The sequence below is a fragment of the Rhineura floridana genome, chromosome 9 (assembly GCF_030035675.1).
Source record: "Rhineura floridana isolate rRhiFlo1 chromosome 9, rRhiFlo1.hap2, whole genome shotgun sequence".
In the NCBI taxonomy this organism is placed as follows: domain Eukaryota; kingdom Metazoa; phylum Chordata; class Lepidosauria; order Squamata; family Rhineuridae; genus Rhineura; species Rhineura floridana.
The window spans coordinates 45141363-45151138 of record NC_084488.1 but is presented as its reverse complement, the minus strand read 5'-3'; positions in this window follow the sequence as shown (position 1 = coordinate 45151138).

Genomic DNA, 9776 nt, shown 5'->3' with positions numbered 1-9776 from the left:
CCCATCCTACCCACTGACCGTGCTGGCTGGGGCTGATGGAGTTGTGGTCCAAAACACCTGGAGAGCACCAGCTTGGTTAAGGCTTATCATAAACATAGCTATATCCTTAGGAGCGGGTCACACACACACACTTGCAATTGTGAAAACCAGATGTATCCCTCTATGAATGATATTAAATTCATTGTTTACTCAAGGCATAGCCAGGCACTTTAAAGATGGTCGAGAACTTTAATTAAAAACACTACATGTTTATTTCATTTGCAGGGACAGAATATGCATCCTGATAAAAACTGCCCTTTATTTGTACTTATTCCATACAAAGCTATTTTCGGGAGGTAATAATTACCCTTAACAATTTGGTACTAATGACTTGCAGTTTATGTCCATTAGTATTAGGGAATAAGAAACTACAATGCTGGCCATTTTCATCACAATCCATCCATTAAATCTGTCTATGTTCTCTAGGAATAATGTGTTTTCTCAATCACCATTACTGATTAATGACATTATATATATATATATATAGTTGATGTTGTTATGTGCCTCCAAGACGACTGTGACTTACGGCGACACATTGTAGGGTATTTTTATATAAAAATGCCCAATAAGCGGGTTACCAAGAACAACAGAAATCAAGAAGAATATCCTAAAGGTAGGCTTATAAAATGCCAAGTGCCCTGTTCCAGCTTAATCCATATACTCTGAAAAAAAGACTAAAAACACAGCTTAGAGAGAACAGTTTAATTACTACTCTCTTGACACTTGCAATACATTTTCAGAAGCAGGCCTGTACATTTATTTAAGACTAATAGCCGGACAACTAAACTGTCCTTTGAGGTGCTTCACTCCTCAATCCATATTTTTCCTACCTGATCTATGTAGCAATATTTTTCAACAACTATGTCTTTTCAGGACATGTTTTAAAATGTACATTGAATTGTATTATCTGTTTGCAGGGCACAAATTGGGTGCATAGAAAGAACAAAATAGCCTCAAATCGAACAATAAAAGCTATAAGTACAACCCAGCTCTATCCCAGGTCAAGGCAGTGAGGTGTATCTGGAGCCGGAGGATGGGCATCTACACATATACATGGGAAAAAATTGATACAAAGAGGGACTGGATCATATTTGGATATAATAGTCATAATTTTGACTTTTGTAAGTGGGAGGGAGAAAGCTTCTGTGTATTGGCAAAACAGCTCACAAAAAGAAGGTTAATGCCATCACTTCTGATAATGCTGTGGGTGCCAGAACATCAAGAGCTTAGTAGCCATAGAGGAACAGGAGGGAACTATCTGTATGTTTAAGAGAATCCCAAGGTTTTCAAAAGTACATTTTCTTAAAAAACAAACCTGGAAGGGATGCGGAGGGCAGTCCAGTGACAACTGAGCATTCAGTTGCCATGGAATGTTGGAAGTTAATTGGAAAGAAAAACAGGAGAGGGTTAATGAATTGGCGGATCCCGGAGGAAGGCATGGCTGGAGCACTGTTTTCCTTTTATAACCCCATAATTCCTGCTGTGAATCTTTCTTGGTTTGGTGTTGGGGGGAGGGGAAGTGAATAGGAGGGAGGGGATTAAAAAATGCCACAAATCAGGAAAGCAGGAAAGACTAGCTGAGAGAAAAGGCAAGGGGAACAGAGGGAGAGAGAATGAGGTGGAGAGTCATAGGTGGGCAGTTAAATTGATGTGTTCTTTCTTCCACTGTACTTTGCTTTTTTCTCCTTTTCTTTTCTCTGTCCAGTGGATGAGAAAATGTGGACAGAGAGAAACAGAGGACAGGAGCCTGTAAGAACAGACTCGGTAATATAAAAAGTGCAAGAAGGACCATTTCACTGCTGAAGAGATCATTTCCTGGGTCACATGAGAAGCTATTGTTAAATATCCCCAGGGACCAAAGTGAGGACTGTCCATAGTAACCAATGAAGAAATTTAAGATGTAAACCTACAGAGGTGCATTCAGCACCTTCACTGTAAAGTTTTTGGCAAATGCTAGAGATGTATCTCTTTACTCTGGCCCTTGGCACTTGAGATGTATGCTTTTGGGACTCCTTCTATTCCTGTGAATGTAATGTGTTTTAATTGTTTTTAATACTGTCTTTTAAATGTCTGTAAACTACCCTGGGACCTACTGGTGAAGGACAGACGACGACGACGACTACTACTACTACTACTATTTAGCTATGACTGGGCACCAAGGTGCCTCCGCCCCCTGGCATGAGAAGAGTCTCTGATCTTTTTAACTCTGTTCTTATTTTGTATGAAGTATGTTTAATAAATATAAATAAATAAGTAAAATCTCCTGCCAATGCAAATTCCAGAGCAAATGCAGTCCATTGTCTTCAACAGGTTGGAAGAGGCTGTGGCTGAGAAAGAGTGGCTGATGACTTCTATCTTTCACACTGGATACTACAGGTTGGGCTCTGAGTGGTTTACGACAAACCTGCAGTGTTATTCAGAGGTATTATATCTCTGTTGCAGGTTTGGGGTTAGGCTAAAATTGAAAGAGTAGCTTAAAACAACCCTGCAATGTTTTCCAGTGCTGTTATCCTCACACTGCAGACTGATGAAGAGTCTATGGCAGCCCTGCAATTTAGTCTTCTATTACTTTTGCAGGTCAGACGTACAAGTGATACCGGCTTGCATTCCCAGTCAATCTCCCCTCCCCCACTGCATACCTCTCAATTGCCCATTGAGATAGCTTCCAATGCCAGATCAAGCACTCAATTGCATGAATGCAGTTACACGCAGAAGCTCCATGCTCCCTTGATTTGCATGCAGAATGACTGCAGTTTTAAACAGTGGTGTATTGGGAAATTCAGAAGTGCAAGATCTCTTTATGATAGTCACACCATACCTCCTCATAGCCATGTCCAGCACATCCACACCTCTTCTGAGATTATGCAAACTTCTATGATTATACAACAAAATGACCTTTCAGTCTCTTACTCTGTTTAGAGTACTTTCCTTTAGTGATGCATTGCAATGATCAAGGCAGATCTCCACGTGTTGACTATTTTCTGTGATAAATGTACTAAGATGCTGTAAGGTAAGGAACTTTCTTTGCTGAGTTTCCCTTCTTGGCTGCCATATTAAGACTCAGAGTAACTGCATTTGGGCAGACCTTATGAGTTTTAGGAGGAAACTTAAGCATGGAAATTCATGATCCTAACCTCTGGTGTTGGCTGCCCCCCCCCACAGGCATATTCATCTGCGGTTCACCTTACCATGCACAACATACATGTATAGAACATCATTAAAAGCTGAAACACCATCACACACTTTCTCCGCCACACACCCAGAATGTGTTTTCTCTCCCCACCCCCACTACTGTCTTTGGGCTGGAACAAAACCACACATCTTCCCCCTTCCCCCCTTTTGACTGCTGGGTTGAGAATAAGATCCTTCTTAACAAACAAATAACGTGGAGGCCATGCAGTAGAGAGAAAGTGAGACCCCATTCTGCCAAAGTTCTCTCCCCTACCTCCTTTTCCCTTGCATGCTCTCCATCAACATCTACACACTTCTCAGTTCTTCTGACATGCACCTTCTCCCACAACAGACTTTCTTAGGAGCCAATCAGCAATAAAGGGGAGTGTATTCACTACTGAAACGTGTTTTCTCAGTGGCTGACTTGCCTCCTTTCACTCTGATTGGTTTCAATCAGCAAGAGAGCACACTGGAGACACAGGGACCCTGCTCCCAAAAAGTAGAGGGGTCTAAGACCCCTCGAGATCCTGGACAACTGCACCCCTGCTTTTAAATGTTCAAAAACTGAACAATTTTGTTTTTCACAAGAAAATGTAGTTCAGAACAGGAACTCTTGTCTTTGATGCTGTCGTGTTTTTCAGCCCCCTCTACCATAGACTCAAGTAATACATATACATTAGAGATACAATGAAGACTCTGTCATTGCTGCTGGTTGAGGCTTATCCTTTATTGTATTGTCTTTGTGATCTTCCTAGCTGCTGGCAATTTGGCATTGACCCTGAACAGTTCTGATATATAACCTTTTGACTCTACTTTTCTGCAGTTATATTGGAAATATATTTTCATGGTCTTTTATGTTTGTGTCCGCTATACCAGGGATGAATCTGTGCATCTCCAGATGTTGTTGGACCTGTCATCTCATCTCCAGCTATTGGCCATGCTGGTTGTAGTTGATGAGAGTCTGGGGCTAACAACATATACTGGGTCTAACAATACCTGCTCTGTATTGATGGGCACACCCTTCTGGGATATTGGCAAAGGTTAAGCAAACAATATAGTCTTGATTCTTTTGAAACCTTACAGTGAATAAACCTTCTATGTGCTGAACTGTTGAAGAAACTAGGGCTGGTGGTTACAGGCAAGATATGCTAGATGTGGATGGAATAATCCTCTAGGGAGCTGAGCACCTCCTAAGAGCTGCTCAATGTTTTCTACTAACAATGACTTCAATAATAGGGCTCCATTATTGTAAATGCTGTGCCCTCTTAGCAGGAAGCAAAGCAAATTGATGTGCATTATCTATGCAAAAGATTCCATGTGCAAGGAATGGAAGCGTCCGATGGCTTAGGAGAAATATGTCATATCTGACAAAACCAGGGTTGTGAGAGCTTGTAAAATGACTCACTAGGTGCCAAAGCAACTTTAGGAAGGAATAAAAGATTAGACATCTATTTTTCTTATTCTACGGACCTGGTAAGTAACAAATAATCTTAAATAAATCTGATGCATTGCTCCCAGCTGACATGCTAATACTCCCATGACCTAGTCCTCATAGCTATATCTGCCAAATAAATTTTTTATACTAATAGGCTCTTTTATCATGCAGTGCTACAAGCAAATTTGTTTTAGCACCCACTGTACGAAGGTGAAATTTGTCTACAGTCACAAAATTCATCAATTACTCTCCAAGCAACTGGTTCACTACCTTGTGTTAATGGCAAAAAGCTATATACATACTCCTTGATTGCATTCTGGAGGGCCACAGAGAGAGAACAGCACCATAATTAGAACCCTATTAGAGAATCATTTTGGTTGGCTAAGTGATGGATTGTAGTTGAACAATATGGGTGCTGATAAGACTTGCACAACTGTAACTGGCAGCAGGGTCACAGCAGTCGTAGCGTTGTCTCATATACAGCTCTTAAAAATGGGAACTGTTAGCCGAATGACAGATCTCTGGTGCTGTGCAAGCCAGGGACATTTAATATCCATTCTTCTATTTCTTTCATCCTTGGAGGGGGATAATATGATTTCCTTTCTCTTTTGATTGTCCAGCCCAGGAAGGAAAAGCTGTTTTGTTTTGTGCTTTTCTTCCCAGGATGTGTGTGACAATTAATCATTGTATATGTCTAGACCCCATGGTAATCTTTGTTTGTGTTCCTGTCTCAACATTCATCTTTGGCATCATGTGTTTAGCTTTAATACAGTCCAATTGATTTGTTTGCAGTTTCAATGCCGTTCTCATTCTTTCCCTCCTGGAACATCTTTATAGCACAAACCTGCCACATTTTCAAGCACTGGCTGACAAAATTGATTTGCAGGATTAGAACATAAAACGTAAATGTATGGTAATAGTACCAACGTGCATGTTCTCGCCTTCCTGTCTTTTCCTGCTGTTATTCTAATACTTCAGGAGCTGTGTCAATTTTGCCAGAAAAAAATAGATGTAAAGGAAGTCCAGAGCAAAAACACTCAAAATATACTTGTGTTACATCGATGCCATACAATTAAAGCACCCTTATACCACTTTAACAGTTATGGATTCCCTCTAATAGTCCTGGGAAGTATAGTTTGTTAAGGGTGCTGGGAATTGTAGCTCTGTGATGAATCTCCTAACCAGTAATGTAGTGGCAAATTTAGAAGTGCAGGGTCCCTTCAAAATAGTCACACCCTGCCGCCTCACACCCCTCACAGCCACATCCCCTTCTGAGATTATGCAACCTTCTAAGATTATTTTATTTATTGAATTCATATCCTGCCCTTCCTCCCAAAGAAGCCCAGGGTGGCAATACAATAAAATTGTATTTTGTTCAATAAAAATAAGCTTTCAGTCTCTGCCATTGATAAGTGAGTTGCTTGGACATAGGGTTGCCAGGTTCTTGGCCTGAGACTGATCCTGTATCTTTAGGAGAAGAGAAAGTTAGCCAAGTGCAGGTGTTCTTGCAACTCTAATGGGAAAAACCACAAGGTGGAATTCTTCCTCCCCCCTCCACAACTTTTAAAGATACAGAAGACCTCTTGGTTGCCAGGCCCGGCCTCCAAGAGGTCTTCTGTATCTTTAAAAGTTGTGCAGGGGGGAGGGAGAATTCCACTTTGTGGTTTTTCCCATTACAGTGTTGCAAGAACACCTGCACTTGGCTGACTTTCTCTTGTCCTAAAGATACAGGATCAGTCTCAGGCCAGGAACCTGGCAACCCTAGTCTCGTGGGATTTCATTTGCATTGTCAACGTTTTCTGATGATCTTTCTACAGTTGTTACTGAGTTACAAAATTACCTGGTAGTAAGCCCCACTGAACACAGTGGGACTTACTTCTGAGTAAGCATGCATAGGAATGGGCTATAAGGCTGCCATCCAAGGCACATTTACTTAGGAGTAAATCCCCAATGAACAAAAACTCTCTCTCTCTATTTGAACCCCCCCCCCCTTCAGAAACACATCTTTGGGGAAAAGGACAGGAAGCACTTGCTGGCAAAACAGCATCTTAAGCATGCAGGGACCCAACCACTGCTCCATACTTCCCTTCATAACTTTTTTTTAAAAGCAAGCCCCAATCAATCCTCCAAAGCTTGCTGCTGGCTGGCAGCCTGAGCTTGCAGTGATTGTAAGAAAGTAAATACCTTGGCTTGGTTGTCCACCCTCTTCTCTGTGTAAACTTCTGTGTCTCAGGAACTCATGATTCTCTTTTCCTCACAGCAACAAACAGGTTGTTGTGCAAGGGGGATCCATTCTGTCTACTTACTGGCTGCAGTGACTGCTCATCTCCCAGGATTCAAGGCCTGTTTTTTCCAAGGCAACCAGGAAATGTGCACGATTGGCACTTGGGAGCTGCACAACTTGATTGGCTATAGAGACAGAAAGATTCAAGGAGGGGGCCAGTAGGGGGCTGCCTGCAAAAAAAAGTAACTGGATGGCATCTTGAGGTGTCCTGCTGCAAAAACACATATGCTCCTAACAATCCTCAGCACCCTTAACAAACTACAGTTCCCAGAATTCTTTGGGGGATGCTATGACTGTTAAAGTAGTATAAGAGTGCTTTAAATGTATGGTGTAGATGTGACTCTAGAAGTGCCAGGAAGTGAGTAGACATGTGTAGGGTTGCAGAATATAAAAAGTGTTCAAAAGTGCGTATTTAAATATGTAATCTAATGCATATTTTATGTGATTTCTAAAATGCAGATTAATGCAGAATTGGAATGGAACAGATTTATTAGTGAACATATGAAAATGATCCTCTGTGGAGCAGAGTGGTAAGCGGCGGTAACGCAGCCGAAGCTCTGCTCACGGCCGGAGTTAGATTCCAACAGAAGGAGGAAGTCGATTCTCTGGTACAAGGGGTCGAGGTCCACTCAGCCTTCCATCCATCCGTGGTCGGTAAAATGAGTACCCGGCATATGCTGGGAGGTAAAGAAAGGCTGGGGAAGGAACTGGCAAACCCACCCCATATATATGGTCTGCCTCGTAAACATCGCAAAATGTCACCCTAAGAGTCAGAAACAACTCGCACTATAAGTGTGGGGACACCTTTACCTTTATATGAAAATGAGATGGACCAGAGATTTATTCACATATCCCTATTCTGGCAATATCCATGGGAGCATTTGAATGGTCCTTTTAAATTAGGGCATCCACCGTCTTGCTACCCAGGTACCAACCAAGCTGTGATTCCTCCTGTCCATTTCTGAAGCTCTGTAATTTGGCCCACCCCTTCCTTACCTACTGTGTGGCACATCTGGATTCCTGCTTGGTGCAAAAACTGGAAGGAAAGCAGATGACAAGCCTGTGGAGGAAATGAGGTGACAGAGCTATCATTCCTTAATTTCCTCCTACACTGGGAGATCTAAAAGCTATATGTGGGATTCAATTGTAGAACTATTTATAGTATTCCCACTGAAGTTAATAGACATGACTAAATGAGGTTCATTGATTTCAATGAGTCTACTATGAGTGGGAATTAATTGAATACAACCCTATATCTGTCATCTAGGTAACAAAGTGGTAACATTGTTTTCAGTATAACCATAACAGAACCTACTTCTGTGATATGTTTGCATGTGTTCTTAATCCCTGCAATAAAACCATGAAACCGTATCAGGCTCTCCATTCAGAGAATTTCTAGGCCAGATCTTGAGGCCATCTCTTCATTCTCTATATATCTGGGTTGTTTCTTTTCTACTCTGATGAATCTCATCTAGCATCCTTTCCCTAGATATTATTTGTCTCTTTTGATTAAGTCATGATTTAATTGATTTGTTCCCCTCTACTATCTCTGCATGTCCTTGGTGTGAGTTGATCTGTTAATCCCAAACCTCTGAAATAGCCTACAAAGTCATTTCAGAGCTGCTTGCTAATGTCCACTGCTGTCCCTGCTGCCATCAACTGCTATTGTCCAAAAATGCTGCCTTCATGTCTTCTTCATGATCTCAACCACCATCATTCCTCACTACCAGATTTTTAATTTTATGTGTATGCGCATATGTATGAATAATAGGCAAAAGCAAGTAGTGATGAGGGTAGGGAGTTCAATACCTCCCTTAATACCTTCCTCCACACTCCAGGGTATATCTGAAGAAGGTTGTCTGACCCAAAGAGCAGGAAGCAAATTAGGAATCTGGTTCAACACAAATCTAGTTCTTATCTAGTATTGAAGATAGACAACTCTAAAATATAACTTCACTACATCATCGCGCCCATCCTACATGTTTTCATGTTTTACTAAAGTGGGTTGAGACTGGACCACCATTTATGGCTCCCATGTCGCAAATACAACAAATATATTTGCCCTATATTCATCAAAATCTATGCAAATCAATTCCGGATGGTAACTGGCTGTCATACATGTACATTCTTGCTGTTTATATCAGAAAGTCCACCACATACACACTTGGGTGGGAACTCCCTTGGACTTTGAGTATGAAATTCAAGTTCTGTGACTGGCATATATTGTCCTGAGCTGGGGGTGACCATGAGACCAAAGCTGTGGAGCCTGCATTATAGAAAATGCCATTTTCCAAAAAGCTAAACTAGATTAAATTATTAATTAATAATATATGTAATCCAGCCAAAGCTAAACACTTTGACTGGAAATTCTATTGAATTTGATGGGGCAGAGGTAAATCAAAAGCTTAACATTCCAGTTGAAACCAATAGGATTTACCCTTTTTTAATTTGAGAAAATTAGGAACAATTTTATTAATAGGTTTAAGTGATGTTTTCTGGACATGATAATAATCATGAAAAGAACCTGGAAATATCCCAGTAGCATCTGGGATACTGGATATTCATTTTAAAACTGAAGTGGTAATTGTTTCAGAGATGTATAAGCTGTAGTTTTATTTCTAAAGTGAGTGTGGCAAGGATGACTTTGTTCTCTGAAGGAAGGGAATATTTTCCTATGACCTGACTTTTATGAATTATGACAGCTGTTGCTAAAAATTGATCTGAACATATTTTTAAATAAGAAAAAAATCACAGCAAAAATTTATGTAGTGACAATAACTTTCAGTTACACCCATTAGCAGATGATGAAATCCAGGTTCCATCCCATCCCACAAATAAATACACAAT